This window comes from Mandrillus leucophaeus, unplaced genomic scaffold (genome assembly GCF_000951045.1).
Source record: "Mandrillus leucophaeus isolate KB7577 unplaced genomic scaffold, Mleu.le_1.0 Scaffold446, whole genome shotgun sequence".
In the NCBI taxonomy this organism is placed as follows: domain Eukaryota; kingdom Metazoa; phylum Chordata; class Mammalia; order Primates; family Cercopithecidae; genus Mandrillus; species Mandrillus leucophaeus.
Genome location: NW_012104765.1, coordinates 830,721 through 841,923, shown reverse-complemented (window position 1 = coordinate 841,923; position 11,203 = coordinate 830,721). Strand labels below are relative to the sequence as shown.

The 11,203-nt window shown below is 47.0% G+C and overlaps 1 protein-coding gene across 1 annotated transcript in view; it reads right to left on the bottom strand.

The window, feature by feature from the left end:
* The window catches only part of SLC2A5 (solute carrier family 2 (facilitated glucose/fructose transporter), member 5), a 78,782-nt gene extending 76,641 nt beyond the window's left edge, over positions 1-2,141 (bottom strand). The window contains exon 1 of the mRNA XM_011994198.1: positions 2,085-2,141. The gene's annotated coding sequence lies outside the window, so the exon portion shown is untranslated. The remainder of the gene's footprint in view (positions 1-2,084) is intronic.
* Between the last annotated feature and the right edge of the window lie 9,062 nt (positions 2,142-11,203).

Here is an 11,203-nt window from a genome sequence, read left to right as displayed (position 1 = left end):
AACCCGGGAGGCGGAGCTTGCAGTGAGCCGAGATCGTGACACTGCACTCTAGCCTGGGTGACAGGGCAAGACTCCGTCTCAAAAAAAAAAAGAAAATTTTGGCCACAGCTTCAATAATTAGGCACAAAAGCTCATATTCTACGAACCTCTTCAGGTATTTCCTCCTTCTCACAGTCTACAAGATATGGTCAGCCATAAGTCGCTCACCCCCATCTCATCCTCTCATGTGCAAGCCCTGTATTCAACTCTCCTTTAACCCTCTATCTCTCTTCATGATACCCCCTGCCAATCCCACCACTCTTATCTTCAACGCCAATTTAAAACCCCGACCAACACTCATGCTCTAATCTAATTGAAAGTTCTCTCACCATGTTTACCACCTTATTTCCACTCACATAAAAGGAGCCCCAGATTGGTTTATAGATGGGAGTGCATCAAAAAACCCTCCCTTCAAAGCAGGATATGCCATCATTGAAGGGTATCATGGTAATATCCACTTTCTCCCACCTAGAAAAGTCACAGAGGCTGCTCCCTTGCCTCTGGGCACATCCTCCCAACAAGCAGAACTAGTTGCCCTAACAAGAGAACTAGCTCTAGCAAAAAACACACAAGTTAACATATACACTGATTCTAAATATGCCTACAACATTCATTCCAATGCTCAAATTTGGAGTGAGTGGGGCTATCTCACGGCTCAGGGAACCTCTATCATTAATGGAAAATCCATCCATCGTCTGTTAACGGCAGCTCTACTTCCAGGAAAGGTTGCAGTTACCCATTGCAACAGACATCAATCAGACAAAAGCCATATTTCTTTAGGGAACTATGAGGCTGACTTGGGTAAAACATGCCTCAACCAATCACCTAATTCCCCAATATCTATTTCCCCTTATACAACATATTCCCTCTTTTTATCCAGAACACCAAACACAACAACTAATCATGGTGGGGGCAAAATTCAAACCCCCCCATACTAGTTCATACAAAACAAATTAGTCCTACCTGACCCTGAATGAACAACTCTTCTATGGGACATTCACAACCTCTTCCACACTAGCCATTCCCCTCTACACCATTTCTTAAGTTTCCATATACTCTTAACCCCAGATATAAAGGAAGAGTTAAAAGCCATTTCCCATCAATGCTCTATTGAACAAAAAGCTTCACCCCACTCCAATACTAAACCCCCTTCTTTCCCAACCCACCAAGCCAGGGGACACCTTCCAAGACAGGATTGGCAAATTGATTTTACCCATACGCCCCCAGTAAAAAGGGTTCAATTTCTTTTAGTTCTGGTTGACACCTTTTCAGGATGGGTTGAGGCCTTTCCCACAACAAACAAGCTTCTACTGTCGCCTCCAAATGAATAACAGAAATCATCCCCGGGTTCAGGGTGCCTCTTTCTCTTCAATCTGATAATGGTCCTGAATCCATTTCTCAAATTACTTAAACACTTGCAGGAGCCCTACAAATCACCTGGAAGCTACGCATCCCCTATCGACCTCAGTCTTCAGGAAAGGTTGAGAAAATGAATGGCATTCTAAAAAACACCCTTACCAGGTACTCACTCCAGACACATAAAGACTGGGTTACACTTTTGCGCTTAGCCCTTCTAAAAATTTGAGCGCTCCTATGTAAGCCTCTAATGCTCAGACCCTTTGAACTCACGTATAGGAGACCACTGCCCCTTTTGCTGCACGTCAGGGTCAAGCCCCACCTCTTCCAACCCCTCTCGCTTCCCCTCTTCTGCATACCATCCACCATTTCATTTGGGAACATGCTGACAAATACCTGCCACAACCCATCACCAACTCCTGTAATCCCTTCCTACAGCTAGGAGACTGGGTTCTAGTAAAAGATCTCAGCCCTACCCCCAATCTCCACTTCACACTTAAATGGAAGGGACCTTATCAAATCATCCTTACTACACCCACGGCATCAAAACTCCAGGGACTCCCCAGCTGGTTTCATTTCACTTCTCTCAAGAAAACAGACTTCCCTTCACCACATACCCAAACAACCAAATCTAAAACCTCTTCAGCCTTCTCTTGTAGCTCCATTACACTGACTTCCGTTCGCCTCACCCAAATCCCGGAGGAAAACGAGGAGTCCACAGAAGCCGCTTATGTCTCTTTCTCTCCCAAACTTCCATCACTTCCTAACCAGCCTTACTACAGACCTTCAGTGGTACCCTTACGAAACTCCAATTGTACGTCCTGATCAGCTCCTCACTGTTCTGTGGGACCTATGGCTTCAAGGAGCTTTCTGGCACTTTACTCCTACCCAAATAACTTTTTTCTCTTTTTGCTTGTTTCTTTTCTTTTCTTTCTTTTTTTTTTTTTTTGTTGTTGTTGTTGTTGTTGTTTTGAGATAGAGTCTCGCTCTGTCCCCCAGGCTGAAGTGCAGTGGTGCCATCTCGACTCACTGCAAGCTCCGCCTCCCAGGTTCACACCATTCTCCTGCCTCAGCCTACTGAGAAGCTGGGACTACAGGCACCTGTCACCACGCCCGGCTAATTTTTTGTATTTTGTAATTATTGTATTTTAAGTAGAGACAGGGTTTCACTATGTTAGCCAGTATGGTCTCGATCTCCTGACCTCGTGATCCACCCACCTCAGCCTCCCAAAGTGCTGGGATTACAGGCGTGAGCCACCGCGCCTGGCCTACTTGTTTCTTTCAATATAAATTTCCTGATCACATCAACCTCACCAATACAACCACTCCCCACTGCTCAAACTAGAATGTGCTATAAACCTTACACAATCTCTCTTGCAGCAAACTAACTGTTTCTTTGCTTCGGAGTCCCGGATGTGCTTACTACTGTCTTCCTCAGCTTACACAGCCCTTCCTGCATCCCTTCATGACCTTTTAACAAGAAACATAACCCTAATCTATCAACTCCAAATGGAGCTTCCTTTTTGGAAAAAGCTGACATGCTGGTCAGCAGTTATCCCATTTCCAGGGCAGATCACGCCAACAAATTATTTCAAACCTATTACAACTCCCTACCACCCCTGAAGCCCCAAGGCCCTCGCATTGAAGGGCCCATAACTGAACACACCCCCCTTTTATAACAAGACTCACTTTGCTTTTCAGCCTCTGGGGGAAGTTTCCCTGTAGGGTCCTTAACGTCTAACCAATGCAGCCACATTATCATTGTTAAGCACCCCTCTGACCATCAAATTAACCGGGTTGACTACTAAGTACTGCCTGAAGCAAACGGAGCATTCCTGCAATGGCTTGTTTTACAGCCTCTCCCCTGACCTAACCTCTGCTTCCCCTAGTGCCCACCTTTTTCTGTGGCTCAATATCAATGGTGCAACATCCGACCGGATTAAATGTGTAAAAAAAACTCCTCCGGACGGGCGCAGTGGGTCACTCCTGTGATCCCAGCACTTTGGGAGGCCGACGCGGGTAGATCACCTGAGGTCGGGAGTTCAAGACCAGCCTAACCAACATGGAGAAACCCCATCTCTACTAAAAATAGAAAATTAGCTGGGCATGATGGTGTGTGTCTGTAATCCCAGCTACTCGGGAGGCTGAGGCAGGAGAATCACTTGAACCCGGAAAGCAGAGGTTGCGGTGAGCCAAGATCACGCCATTGCCCTCCAGCCTGGGCAACAAGAGTGAAACTCTGTCTCAAAAACCAAAACCAAAAACAAAAACAAAAAAAACCCTCCTCCTGTACTCCTCCTATATCTCTACTATAGTAGGTGTATCTCCTTGGCCTCCTCCTTGTCCACCTGGAGTAAAGAACCACAAGAAAGAAAAAATATCCCATCTTTAATTCACTTATTTTCTTTCCATATCTTTGCCTATATTTATGACAAAGGCTTATTCTTTTTGTGTGGCACCAACACATATCTTTGTCTCCCCACCGACTGAACCGGAACCTGTACCCTAGTTTTTATTTCTCCCTCCATTGGCCTAGTTCCTCCTAATCAGCCTTTACCATCCCATCCATCCAGTATGTTAGAAAAAGGAGGGCCATCCAAGTCATTCCTTTAATGGCTGCCTTAGGTATAACCTCTGGGACTGGGTTGGGAGCAGGAGGATTAGCCACTTCCTTAACATACTTTAAAGCTCTGTCAACAAAACTGCAGAATTCATTAGAAGACGTGGCCCAAAGCCTTATACGAGTCCAAGACCAATTAGACTCCTTGGTTGAAGTAGTCCTCCAAAATAGACGAGGATTAAATCTTATAACGGCTGAAAACTGGGGCCTCTGCCTCTCACTGGGTGAAGAATGTTGCTTCTGTCTCAACCAATCGGGCCTAGTAAGAGACGCTGCTAAAAAAACTTAAAGAAAGGGCTAAAAAGCTAAGAGAATACCAAGACAGCCAAGTAAATTCTTGGTTTAAACACAAAATCCTAACATGGGTCATCCCATTCCTGGGCCATCTCCTAATAATATGCCTAGGACTAACGTTCTTACCCTGTTTAATTAACCTTTTTCAAAGATTTTTTAACCAACAGGATCATGGCAATCTCACAGCCAATTACCCAAAAACATCTACAGAGTTACTCCTGTAATCAATCCAAAATCAAAGAACTCTCTGTCTCCCGTCCCCCAGCCCTCAGCAGGAAGTAGCCAGAAAGAACACACCACCCCTCATCCTTTTTATAACTATAGGGACTGGATTGACACAGCAGGAGCATCGCCATCTTGAACAAACACCACCATCCTACGTTCCTGTTGATGAATGAAAAACTGCCTAAATCCAGCCCCAAAACATCAGCCTAATGGCTGATGTCAGCACAACCAGAAACATTCCATTGCTAAGATAAACCCCTCTCTGACCAGAAACATGCCAACCCCGAGATAGGCTCCCCTCTGACCAGAGACATTCCAACCCCACAATAAACTTTCCCTTACATAGAAACATACCAAACCTATGACAAGCTCTCCCACCTTCCAAAACCCTTAAATATCCTTAGTCTGTAAGAGAGAAGGGCTCTCTGACCTAACTCATCCAGAAGCCCCTCTCAGGTTTGTTTTCTCTAAAATAAACCTGTCCTTAACTGTCAAGCTACATTTTGTGTTTCTTTCTTCTTTCTTTAAGTCTTACAGTGCTAAGTCCTCCTCTGGGTGGGGCCACAGGATGGGTTGAGTCATGAGTCCAGGTAGAGTTAGCCATCAGCAGAAATACAAGTCTGAGACATCTCAAAAAGTGAATCTTAGGTTCTACAATAGTGATGTTACTTATGGGAGTAATTGGGGAAGTTATAAATCTTGCGACTTCTGGAAAAATGGCTGGTAATCATTTACCTGTGCCTACATCTTAGCAGAATTCAGGCCCCTCTCATAATCCTAACCTTGTGGCCTTTCATTAGTTTTACAAAGGCGGTTTAGTTTTGAGAAGGGCTATTACCATCCTTGCTTTAAGGTTAAGCTCTAAACTAAATTTCTCCCAAAGTTAGCTTGGCCCATACTCAGGAATGACCAAGGGCAGCCTGGAGTTTAGAAGCAAGACAGAATCAACGATGTCAGATTTCTCACACTGTCATAATTTTTGCAAAGGCAGTTTTAGAAGCACTGGATCTCATTTAAGCCTCAAAATCACCCAATTTTAGATGAACCTGCAGCTGAGTGAGGTCAACATTTTCTCAGAGTAATATAAGGATAAATAATGGGTCAGTGCAGTGGCTCACGCCTGTAATCCTAACACTTTGGGAGGCCGAGGCAGGCGTATCACCTGAGGTCAAGAGTTCAAGACCAGCCTGGCCAACATGGCAAAACCCCATCTCTACTAAAAATACAAAAATTAGCTGGGCACGGTGGCACATACCTGTAGTCTCAGTTACATGGGAGGCTGGGGCAGGAGAATCACCTCAACCCAGGAGGTGAAGGTTGCAGTAGGCCAAGATCACACCATTGCACTCCAGCCTGGGTGAGAGAGCAAGACTCCATCCCCCACTCCCCCAAAAAAGGAGAAATGACAGAGTCCACTTATTAGCCTTCTGGCCAAGATCAAGTATAATAAACAATGGAGCCATAGTTGGAACCCAGTCTCTCTCTTTCCAGAGTCTCATCGTTCACAAACCTGGTCATCGGGACTCTCCTTTCCTTGAAGATTCAAAGCCATCCCCTTGGCTTGTCTACCGTAAGATGACTTGATAAACACACAGATGCTTTCATCAATATCACTTCACTATGCCCAGGAGATTCTTGTCCTGCAAGACAAATGCTGCAAATAACTTTATGGTTCACTTCAGGAACTTCCTGGAAAGATTCATCAGCTCTTCAATAAAAAGCATCCAATGATAGCTTAGACTCAAAACTCATTCAACTCACCACCAGCAAATCCTCATCATGCTGTGTTCACTTATGTGAAAGGATTACATCATGACTTGCTAATTCCAAGGAGGCTGAAAGACTCATCTGAAACTACATGTTTTGATCTTCAAAAATATGGACTGGGTGTGGTGGCTTACACCTGTAATCCCAGCACTTTGGGAGGCAGAGGCAGGTAGATCACAAGGTCAGCAGTTCGAAACCAGCCTGGCCAACGTGGTTGAACCCTGTCTCTACTAAAAATACAAAAATTAGCCAGGTGTGGTGGCGCATGCCTGTAATCCCAGCTACTGGGGAGGCTGAGGCAGGAGAATTGCCTGAACCTGGGAGTTGGAGGTTGTGATGAGCCGAGATTGTGCCACTGTACTCAAGCCTGGGCGACCGAGCGAGACTCTGTCTCAAAAAACAAACAAATAAACGAAAAAGAATAAATACCCCAATGTTGTTCTCTCCTACTCTGAGACCCTGCTAGTGAAACCACCACTGCAAAATTATGACTGAGATGGTAAAAGAGATCTGACCTAACCAACTCCATCTTCCCTTCTGACCTCCAAGCTGTTCTTGTTCATTCCTGGGCATGGGCTTTGAACTAACCTGGGGAGGAACTTACAGTTTATAGTTTAGAAAAAAGAAGATAACAGTCCTTTTCTCAAGGTAGACCCCCTTCTTGTTAGCCAAAAGATTAGAAATTATGGTTGAGCAGTCATGCAGCTGATGATTCAAGATTCTGACCCTCCCCAAACTGCTCCTAGGCATAACATCACTGTTGTAAAACCTAAGGTCAGTGCCTGAGATATTTGCAGACCCCGCATCTGATGTATCAGCTGGCACCACCCAGATCGATAAACTGGCTCATCTCATCTTGTGGTCCCCACCCAGGGACTGACTCAGCACAAGAGGACAGCTTTAACTCCCTATGATTTCATCTCCGACCCAGCCAATCAGCACTCCCGACTCACTGGCCCCTCCCCACCCACCAAATTATCTTTAAAAACTCGATCCCCACATGCTCGGGGAGACCAATTGGAATAATAATAAAACTCTGGTCTCCCACACAGCTGGCTGTATGTGAACTACTCTTTCTCTACTGCAATTCCTCTGTCTTGAAAAATTGGCTCTGTCTAGGGAGCAGGCAAGGTGAACCCACTGGTTACACTAGGGCCCTGCAATAGGAGTGCCTTTCACTCCCCTGGTAAGCACCAACTTTGTCTTGTGTACAGGCAGTGCCAACTCCATGGGCCTGTGACCTGTGCAGGTTCCAGGATCCTGCCCACAGAAGGGCAACTTCATATCTGGCCTGGCACAGGGTAAGCACTCAGGAAATGCCAGCTATTAGCTAGTGACAATGTCCTAATCCCACCACATCTGGAAAATTCTTTTCCTCATGGAGCCTGGATTCTGGACTCTCCTCCAACAAATGAGTAATTGTTTCTAGACCCACGTGCTTCATTCAGAAAGTGGTCCACCTTTCCCCCAAAGCTTCCCCTGCTATAGCTTTTCCTATGTGCAAGGCCTAAGCCTCAGCTGCGTGCTGAGCTGACCCTTGGATACAGCCTGACTCTGTGCCAGGAGCCTGGCAGGCTCTGGGGAAAATGCCTGGTAGAGTGGTCCCTGGAACTTACGATCTCTGCAGAGACTGTGGCATCCCAAAGACCTGCTTAGAAGGCTATAGGAGCAGAAGGAGGTGACCCTGTGGGGTGTGGGCTGCATACAGGCAGAAGCAGGAGGCCAGGCAAGAGGGAACGGTGTGGAACAGTATGGAACATGGAGCCTGGATTCTGAACGCATGCTGCATTTGCTGGGGTGAGGAAGGCGAAGAGAACTCTGGAAAAGAGGTCAGGGAAGAGGTGACAAAAGGTCACTGAGGGGAGACAGATGGAAGGGGAAAGGCGCATGGCGGTTAATGAGTGGAGGGTCACAGGAGAGGGCTGGGAGGGGATGCTTCCATTTTCTCCCAGATAAGCACATAGCATCAAATTTAGAGACGCAAAGACAAAGACAGGAGAGAATAGTTAACAAACCTCAGGATGGTCGCCTCGAAGAAGCAGGACCAGGCACTGCCATTCTAGCATTACTTGTGTATATTGTACCTTAATAACCAAATTCAAGATGCCACTTCTAGGGGCTATTCAATGCAGTTTTTTTTCATTGTTGTTGTTTTGTTTTTTGAGACGGAGTCTCGCTCTGTCACCCAGGCTGGAGTGCAGTGACGTGATCTGGGCTCACTGCAATCTCTGCCTCCCGGGTTCAAGTCATTCTTCTCAATGCAGTTTTAACTGCACAAAATCCAGAAAGTGGAAGAAAGTTTAGGAGCTTTTGGCAGCAAAATTCCCCAGGTGGAGCAGTTTAAAGAAAAATATGACCGCAAGGTGGGGCTGCATGGCCAGTGCAGACCTGCAAGTCACAAAGCAAGGCAGCCACCTCCAATAGATGCATTTGGAAGGCTGCTCCCTTCCAAGAAGAGCCCCTGGTGTCCCAGCAGTCCCTGACCACCAGGAAGCCTGCAGCTGCAGCTGCAGTGGGTCACCATGTGCGTGATACAACTATGCATGAAGGGTGAAGGGGTTGGCAGCTCAGCCCTGGAGCATCTCTCTTATTCAAGTTCAGCCCCAAGTCATGGGTGCTTGGAACTTGGACCTGTTGACCCTCATCGGCTCTATCTAGGCAGCAGGCAAGGTGAACCCACTGGGCGGTTACACTAGGGCCCTGCAATAGGAGTGCATTTCATTCCCCTCGTAAGCACCAACTTTGTGGACAGAGCCCAGGAATCTGTATTCTAACACCCTCTCCCTCTCTCTCCACCCCCACGGTGTTTATTAGGCAAACTCAGGGGAAGCTGGCTACGCCAACAGGGCGGCTGCCTCTTTAGCTACATTTGCCAAGAGAGAAGGGCAGAGCTGTCTTCTCCAGGTCTCAGCCTCATGGTAGGCTCTGGAACCGCAGCAACACAGGCCAATGTGAGCCACCTGTGCAGCAACCGCTCCCTCCCCACCCTGCACAACACAGCAGCAGGCAATCAGCTTACCGAATATATAGGAGAAAAATAATTTATTTATTTAATTTAAAACAGTAAGACTTCAGCTTCCCCCCCATCAGGGCTTGTATGACAATTCTGCAGATGCAAAAACTCACACTTTTGATGCCACGACTAGAAGTTTGTAAAAACAATTTTTCTTGTTGTGGACACGTGAAGAGTTCTGTCTGTACCTTCAGCCTGGGTCAAATAATAATCTTTATTTAAAAACAAAACAGAACAAACCAAAAACACTTCAAAAGCACAAAGAGGCAGACAGCGGCTGGTAAACCCAGTTAAAAGACCAAAGTTCAGAAAGTGCATGGGAGAGGGACGCTGAGCTGAGGACACTGTTCCGGCTGCAGAACGTGTTATGGCTGAGCTTACACTTGGGTGACTAGGGGATGCAGGCAGATAAACATTAACCACACTAACAGAGGAGACAGAAGCCCACTGGGGCTGTGCAAAGTGTCCAAGGAGCACAGCCCCTTTTGCCCTCATCAGATGTAACAGCCCTTTGCTTGAGCCCAGAAGTTCGAGATCTGTCTGGGCAACATGGCAAAACCTTGCCTCTACAAAAAATCGAAATTTAGCCAGCCCTGTGGTCCCAGCTACTCGGGGAGCTGAGGTGGAAGGATCGCTTGAGCCTGGGAGGTGGAGGCTACAGTGAGCCATGACTGCATCACTGCATTCCAGCCTGGGTGTGGTGCTCCAGACAGCAAAACCCTGCCCCACAAAAATAAATACATTAAAAAGAAGTAACAGAAGTAACAGCCCCTCCTGGACTTGTTTTATTTTTTGAGATGGAGTCTCACTCTGTCACCCAGGCTGGAGTGCAGTGGTGTGATCTCGGCTCACTGCAACCTCTGCCTCCCCGGTTCAAGCAATTCTCCTGCCTCAGCCTCCCAAGTAGCTGGCACTACAGGCACACGCAACCACGTCTGGCTTTTTTTTTTTTTTGTATTTTTAGTAGAAACAGGGTTTCACCATGTTGGCCAGGCTGGTCTCGAGCTCCTGACCTCAGGTGATCCCCCACCTTGGTCTCCCAAAGTGCTGGGATTATAGGCATGAGCCACTGTGCCTGGCCCCCTCCTGGACTTTTAGGATGTGACTTCCTTCCCATCCAGTCTTTCTGTCTGAGCACTACCCACCCAGCTAGACTGACTTGGTAACTGGATCTAAGGAGGAGGCGATATTGCTGTTTTCAAGGTCGGTGGGCCAGAGGCCTGGGCTAAGGCACTCAGACAAGCCCCTGCCCTGCCCACCTGGTCACCACCATTCACAGTGATCATTCATCTGTGGCAAGAGATGGGCAGCAGAGGAAGCTGAATTAGATACCCGACGTGTAACTTTTTGGAGGTTTTTACAGAAGCAGATAGAGTGGCCAGTGGCATCAAAGAAATAGAATGAGAACTTGAGCCCAGGCACCCAGAGCAGGTGTTTTCTGAGCCCTCAGCTCCCTCTACAGGCCTTTCCTGACCATGGCCAGCCCGTTTGGGGAGTCACGTCTCAGCCCTGGCTTGGGTACAGCAGGGAGGGCTCTGGAGGCCCCTGCTGAGCAGGGTTGATTCTAACACTATTCCTCTGTGTCCTAGTATTGTCTTTTCTCTTTTCTCTGTAAATCATGTTCTCTTTTGCCGCAAGCAAATTCCTGAATTTTTGCTCCCTTCTAGAAGCTCAAGTGAGGGTTTTTACCAGAGACATACCCAGAGATTTGCTGTAATGTCCTTAGGTGAGTCCAGAATTCACTTACAGAGGCTATCTCTGCTGAGTGGCTTTCCCTGGAGCAGCCCAGAGCTCTCTTTCAATCCTAAGGGGATGTTTGTCTCGCTAATTTCCATCAAGAAATCTGTTTTCTTGGACAGGCACAGTGGCTCATGCCTGCAATCCCAGCA